The sequence below is a fragment of the Lipotes vexillifer genome, unplaced genomic scaffold (assembly GCF_000442215.2).
Source record: "Lipotes vexillifer unplaced genomic scaffold, Lipotes_vexillifer_v1.1 scaffold195, whole genome shotgun sequence".
NCBI classification, from domain to species: Eukaryota; Metazoa; Chordata; class Mammalia; order Artiodactyla; family Lipotidae; genus Lipotes; species Lipotes vexillifer.
The window spans coordinates 2,432,087-2,439,586 of NW_006799532.1; the positions used below are offsets into that span (position 1 = coordinate 2,432,087).

The window sequence follows — 7,500 nt, forward strand, 5'->3', positions numbered from 1 at the left end:
GAAAGAGAGCAAGAACAAAGGGGAAATATTGGGTGTAGGAATTATCTAGTCTACAGGCAGATTTAAATGCAACTGTTTCTGAGTGCCAGGAACCAAGCACTATCCTGGCAGGAAGCATGTGCTCAACATATGCCTTCTGACTACGGGCAAGTTGAAAAAAAAAAAGTAGTTTTGGTTCCTCTTCTCTGAATTATCTTTCTTCTGAGGTCTGATGAATTTCAGGGAAAATAACATTGTCACTTTTAAGGTATTTTGAGATTTCCTCCAATTCTTGATTTTAACATATTTTCTTCTTTTTTTAAGAATCCCAAAGCTTTCCTTACCTGGTTCAATATGAGAATACCTATAAGTACCTTATCTTCTGTCAAAGTAGGAAGCCTTAACTGAGTAGACAGTAGCTCCCTGAATAGTGGGTTTAGGGTTCTACTGGGTAACTGCATGTCACGTTTACTATAACCTTGAGATGATTATGACAGGTATAAGCCATCGTAATTTACAATGGGGACAGAAGCAGAGAGAGGTTAAAATGCCAAAAGGAGTACAAACAACTGAATATAGACCAAACTCTAGCCTCTTGACTCCCTACCTAGAGTTTTCTCCCTCTAGATTCTTATTTCTTTAACCAAGAGAGGAGATAGGGGATTCCTGGAAAGGTCATAAGGATTCTGAGAGGCATCCTGGAATCCACACATAGAAGTACTAATCACAGTCTGAAGACCTAATAAACATCTCGCACATGTATGTACAGCAATTCTCATACACACACCCACACACACACACACGTGCATTTTCAATTACCTAAATATAAGTTCATTTTAAGATGTTCCTGAATACCTATTACTTATGTATATTCCAAGGTGTTGGGGAGGAAGAAAATTTCCTTTACCCTTCTAGATTCTTCTGGCTGGCCTAAGAATCAAATTGACATGAGACAGCCTAACAGGAAAAAAATGAAACAAAAGTTTAACAACATATATACATGAGAAAGACCCAGGAAAACCAAGTAACTGGCCAATCTGGCTGAAGTCCTCACCTTAAATACCATCCTCAGCTGAAGACAAAAGAGGATGCTGAGGATGAGTCAGTTACGGGAGGAAAAGCCCAATAAACAAGGGTTAGGTTGTTACATAAATTTAAGTCCATGTCTTCCCCACTGATAAGAGTTTCTACAGATTTGGTCATTCTCCTCTTCCAGGTACCAAGAGGGAGACACCCTTACAAGTGGAGATTCCCTTTACAAATATAAATGTTTCTTACAAAAGGGTAACTCCTACTTGGTGTTCAGTTTTTCCCATGTCTGCTGTATCTTAGAAAACAAGCAGTTTCAAATAATATGCCAAAGAGACACATTGTAGGGTGGTAAATTCTGCTCCCCTACAAAGGCAATACGAACTAAAAGGCACTGGAAATCTTAAATGAATACATTTTTTAATGTCAAAGAGGGTCTCTAAACTTAAAAAGCAAGGGAACCCATGTTCCAATAATTTTCTGTAAACCAATAATTTTCTGTAAATAAAGGTGCTCACAAATGAGCACCTGGAGAAGCGGGAGCAGAATGTTGAGATCTGGTAAGGGAAACCTAGTCAACATTCTGCTGCCAGTGATATCCTATGTACTATCTCCAGTGAAAAGAAAGGATAGACAGGGAAAGGATTCTACAGCTCTTCCCTATGCTAGTTCCAAAAAAGGCCATAAGGCAAGGAGTTCTCCTGGTTTGTACTCAGTTTACCAACGCCCGGAATATGTTGGTGGATTAAGTGTCTTTTCCTTTACAAATCTGTTTTACAGAAAGAATAATAGGCTGCAAACTATACCCAGCAGGAACAGAAAATCAGCCATAAGACCGGCAATAATAACAATAATGCTACATTTAAGCAAGGTACCCCCATAAACCCACAGAAACAGAGGGACAATTCTAAATGACCCATTAATATTTTCGCCCTACCACACTGCACATTTCTCCTGTGCTTAAAACATGTTTGAACATTAACAACAAGAGCTGCACCTTAAATTTAGTGGCATCATTTAATTTTAGGTGTGCACATTAGTAGAGGATTCAAGCTACCCTGTCTCAAGTGAATTACTTGAAAAAAAAAAAAAAAAGGAGAAAGGGGGCTGCTGCCTGGGCTTTGTGTTCACAGCAATTAGTTTTAACTGTCTGGAATCTGACTTTAAATAATTTTATAGCTTGGGCGAGATCTCTGCCATTTACCATGTGCGCCCTTCCTATTTTTATGGAAACCAGGCCCTCATTCTGAGGCTCTTGCCTGTTAGAGCTGCAGGTGAAGGCCAGCTGGGGCCAGCGGCACTTTGTGTGAATATTAGCATCTGAAGAGGGTTTCTGGAGGCCTTGTGTCTTTGGGGACGAAATGCTCTAGTCAGATGCAATAGCCTTGCCTCTAAGTTGCCTTGCCAGCAAATACAAATCCTTAGGAAATGAGCAGTCTGGGCCTGGTGGCTTGTCTTCAGAAAAGGGTCTGGGTGAGGTTTTAGGGTAAGAGGGAATGACAGGGAAAATGGGAGCAAGGCTCCTGCCTGTCAGAGGCTGTGTGCTCTGGCAGAGTGACTGAAGTTCATTAACAATTATCTCCAGCTCCCCACAGCTGTGTGTACAAGATTTCATATATGACACATGCTGCCTTTGATTAATGGGTGTAACAGTATCTCTGTGATGGGAAATGTTGGCTTGTGGAAAATCATAGCAAATCACAGTCTGCCAAAAAGATACTTGTGAAAATCTTTCCTGTGTCAAATATAAATGCAGACTACACACAGAGAAACCGAAGACTAATTAATTCCTGCACTGAAGGAAAGAGAGTTAATCCAGTTTCCAGTATCCTGAAACCTGTAATCCTTACGAAGGCAAATCTTCCAGGAAGAACACCAAAAATGACACATGTGAAAAATCTTCAGCTCCTTTTTATAGGAAGAAAAAGGTTAGCAGGCTTGTATTTCCACCCACCCACTAAAACAAAGAGGTGTTTCTTGACCTTTATTCCTACCACCTACCTGAAAATCACACCCAATCTATTTAAGACTCTACCTAATTGAAGTCTTAGGATCACAAATAAATCATCAGCACATTCCAATTAACTGAAAATAAGAAGTCTGCATTTGGTAGATTCAAACAGAGCTATGAAACCAAAACTTCTATTTCTGTAAGGAACTTTAGTGGTCATAGAAACAATTTCTCCTTATCTTGCAGGATAAAATTGAGGGCTAACATGTGGAAGCAATTGGAAAATGCCCAGATTCGCTGGGGACTGAATGCCAGGTGATACTTGAATAGAAAAGGGAAGAAGGTGACAGAGGATGCTTTGAGTACCATCCAAGTTTAGCATTTTTGCCTTCTTAATTAATAACTTTAAAAATCAAAAATATAGGGCTTCCCTGGTGGCGCAGTGGTTGGGAGTCCGCCTGCCGATGCAGGGGACGCGGGTTCATGCCCCGGTCCGGGAGGATCCCACGTGCCGCGGAGCGGCTGGGCCCGTGAGCCGTGGCCGCTGAGCCTGCGCGTCCGGAGCCTCTGCTCCGCAACGGGAGAGGCCGCAGCGGTGAGAGGCCCGCGTACCTCAAAAAAAAAAAAGTCAAAAATATATAGCATACAGAGTTTAAACAAGTATAAGCTGAAGAACCTTGACTACTCCACTCACCTTTGGAAGCTCTCACTCTGACTCTCCCTGATGACACCCTTCTCTCATTTTGTGTTATGGAGGAAAGGGCAAGGAACTCTTCTGAATTTTATTTGCATCATTCCTCTGTTTTTATTTGGAGTTTTATCACTTACATGTTCTCCAATTAACAGGCATGATTTCATACTATAGGTATTAACAATTTACTCTTTTCACTGTTTTTGAGATTTATCATGTTCATGTTAATTCACACTACTACATTAGTTTTCACTGCTGTATAATATTCAAGTGTATAACAATGCCATACTTTATCCATCTTCCTACTCTGTGAATAAATGAAACCTAGCTATTTGGGCCAAGAGCTAGGATGACCTGAGACAACATAACATTAGTTGCTTGCTCAAGAAGAGCCTCGTGCAGAAAGATAAGACTACAACCTGAGAAATAGCTTCACTAGTATCGTCAGGAAATTCTTGCAGTTCACTTTATCCAGGCAAATAATTTGCATATTCGGAAAAACACCTCTTTTAAAAGTACAAGAGTCTGATCATCTGGACACAGGGTGAGCTTATCAGAACAAAGACATTTAAAAAATTACTCTATTAACCCCAAAGGCAAGAAAATAGGAGAGGATGATCCAAGCAAAGATGGGACAAATAGAAAACGACTAGCAGGATGGTAGACTTAAATCCAACCCTGTCGATAATAATATTACATGTAAATTGTCTAAACGTAAAAAACAGAGACGGTCAAACAAGGTAAAAATCAAGAACTAATCATCATCCACAAAATACCAACTTTTAATATAAAGAATAAATAAGTTAACAGTAAAGGGATGGAAAAAGATATAGCATGAAAACACCAGTCAAAAGAAAGCTGGCTAAATTAACCTAAGACGCAATTCTCTGGTTCCTTTCTGGTTTAAGGGCACATCTGAAGAAGCCAGGAAGAAAAAAGGAGTCGTTTGTAAGGAAGACGCAGCTCTGCAACAGCAGCACTGCAGGGCCCGCACACTCACCATGACAAGGAGGACACAGAGGCCTCAGGCTACGGTACCCAGAACGTTCGACTGGGCCGGGATGCCGTCCAGGACTTCGACTGCTGCGGCCTCACTCTGCAGCCCTGCCCCGACCTCACCATCACACCAGACGGCTTCCTGGATGAGTGAAGCAATCCTGGAGTACATTTTGCACCAAAAGGAGAACGCCCAGCAGATGAAGGCCGGCCAGAAGCTGCTGGGCCACCTGCAGCGCCAGGAGCACAAAGAGCGGCAGTGGCCGGGGTGAAAGACCAGGTGCGGGGCTTCCTAGAGGGGTTGGCCATCGTGAGCCGACCCCTCAACCCCTTCACGCCCAGGGCTGCCTCGGGGAATCGCCCAAATGCTGCCTGGCCCCGGGGGCAAGCGCAGCCCTGCAAGCAAGGACAAGGGCAAAGTTCTACCCAGCTTCTGGATCCAGTCACTGACCCCGGAGGCCAAGGCCACCACGCTGGAGAAGCTGTCGTGTACAGTGACCTGCTCCACATCGCAGCAGCTGCTATGCACAATGGCCCTGACGGCCCTGCGCTTCACGCCGCTGGCAGGCTGTGTGGACCACGTGAGGCTCGCCACGCACCATGACCAGGACAACCCAACACCGCCACGCCTGTGCAGTCCTGCAGCCCTCCAGGTGCGACAGTCACCTTTGAGTGCAGTGGAGAAGCTGATTCAGAAGGACGTGATGAACGCAGTGACCGGAAGGAAGCTCACTAACCAGATATGGTGGCTGCAGCGGGACACTACAGGCTTTGCAAGATGAGAAATCAAATCGCCGCCGGTGATGTAGGCCTGAGTGTGCTGGAGACCAAAGAAATGGGCCGAGACGACAGGGAGAAAACCTCTGCAACTAGATTGCCCCGAGTACAAACCCTGGTTCACTGCTAACTAGCTTGAGTAAATTACCTTAACCCTGAGGGGGGGCGGGGCGAGGGCGGGGCGCCAGGAGTGATTGGTTCCAGGACCCCTATAACCAAAATCCCCCTGAAGATGCTTGAGTCCCTTATTTAGAGTGGCGAAATATTTGCATATAACCTACACACATCCTCCCATACACTTTAAATCATCTCTAAATTACTTATGTAATACAATGTAAATGCTATGTAAATAGCTGTAAATGCAATGTAAATACTATGTAAATAGTTGTCTGTGCTCTGTGAATTCAAGTTTTGCTTTCTGGAATTTTCTGGATTTTTGGGGGGAAGGGAATGTTTTATATCTGGGGCTGGGTGAATCTGTGGATGCAGAACCTGCTGACTGTAGTCTGTTTCTCAAAGGACCGATGTGAAGATTAAATGAGTAAAATAAGTGATTAGTACAGTTCATGGCAGTTCATAGTAAATACTCAATAAATATTAGTTATTTGTATTATTAGTAGAGGACATTAGTAGTGGACATTCCTGAATTATCTTAGACTATGATAGGAATGAATCAAATATTGTACTCTTAAGTATGACTCATGATGTTGGTTTACCATAGAACTATTTATCAATTAAGAATACTTGCAGCTTATAGAATTTTTAACATAGTAGTTTAAGCAAGCAGCCTATTTCCTACTCCCTACAACAGGGACAGGGGTTTGTTACCTTGGTAAACTGGCGCTTGCCTTTAGATTAGTTAGTTCCTGATAGCATCTGTGGTCCATTTGGCTCAATTGCTTGCCCTCTCAGCAAATGAGCTTTCCAGGTTACAATTCAACAAGGAGAAAAATTTGTTCTCAATTTAAGATGTAAAACCTTAACCTCTGAGACAGACTTCTGAGCCGCTTTCTTCTCGAGTTTCTTCATTTCATAATTTACAAGAAAACTGAAATTGAGGAGCATCATACATTTACTTGGTTCACATAGTGAACAATGAGCTAGCTAATGCTTGAGGGCGAAAGGACACCTCACTTGAAGAGGACATGAAATTGAACACATGATAATTCAAAACAGAGCAGGCCTAGATATGGTTTTGGCCTCTCAAGGTAGAAGAGATGCCATCTAAGGGGAAGAATGTTGTGTTTACATCTTGATATTTATAATACTATTAAGATTTGTGAAACAGAGACAGGAGGAAGGAGGGCAGGAAGGGAGGTTTCAGATTGGAGATAGAATCCGGTTTAATTTGAGCAGCCTTGATGAATGGCTTAGAAGTGAACTGCAAACTGACCAAAATCTTTCTCTTGGTGTTTCCCCTGTGTTGCTCAAATCTCCACTGTTTCAAATGCTCAGCCCCTACCCTGTCAAGTGATCCCACAATGATCGTCCAACAGAAAGAACAGAAAAACCTAATATTTATAAAATTAGAAATGGCCACTACCAGAAATGTGATATGTGATCACAGTACCTCAATCAATGGCATGGATCTGGACTAACCGTGTCCTGAAAGGGTAATGAGCTATCCCCCAGCTTAGACTGGAGAACGACCACAGTGGTGGAGCTGAAACTAAGACCTCCCAATATAAAACCGTTGAGATGGCCCAAGGTAACACCCTTAAAAGACAAGGTGGCCTGGGTCAGCGTAATTGCAGGGTTAGCTTGTGCGGCTTTTTGCTTGCCAAGTTATCTGAGCAAACAGTTCGTTAATCTAGAAAGACAACTCTTTTATAAGGAGAGTGGTTTACTCAAAAGGACTTGTCTTCAGACCCTTGCCCTCTGTCTAGTACTTCTAAATTACTATGGATCAAACCTAGCCCAATCCCAAGCATTTTCTTGCAGTGAAAGACCCACCTAAACCATTAAGCCCAGACTTCAAAGCCCTACAAACACCCTTTCCCAACTTCCTCCTTTTGCGGTGCCATGAAGACTTTGTCAAGGCGACCTTCTCCCTGGCAGCTTGAAATTTAATACCTTC

The 7,500-nt window shown here is 42.8% G+C and overlaps 1 pseudogene; it reads left to right on the forward strand.

Annotated features, from left to right (window-relative positions):
- The window catches only part of LOC103084863 (nitric oxide synthase-interacting protein pseudogene), a 9,799-nt pseudogene extending 4,371 nt beyond the window's left edge, over positions 1-5,428 (forward strand).
- The last annotated feature ends 2,072 nt before the right edge of the window (positions 5,429-7,500 follow it).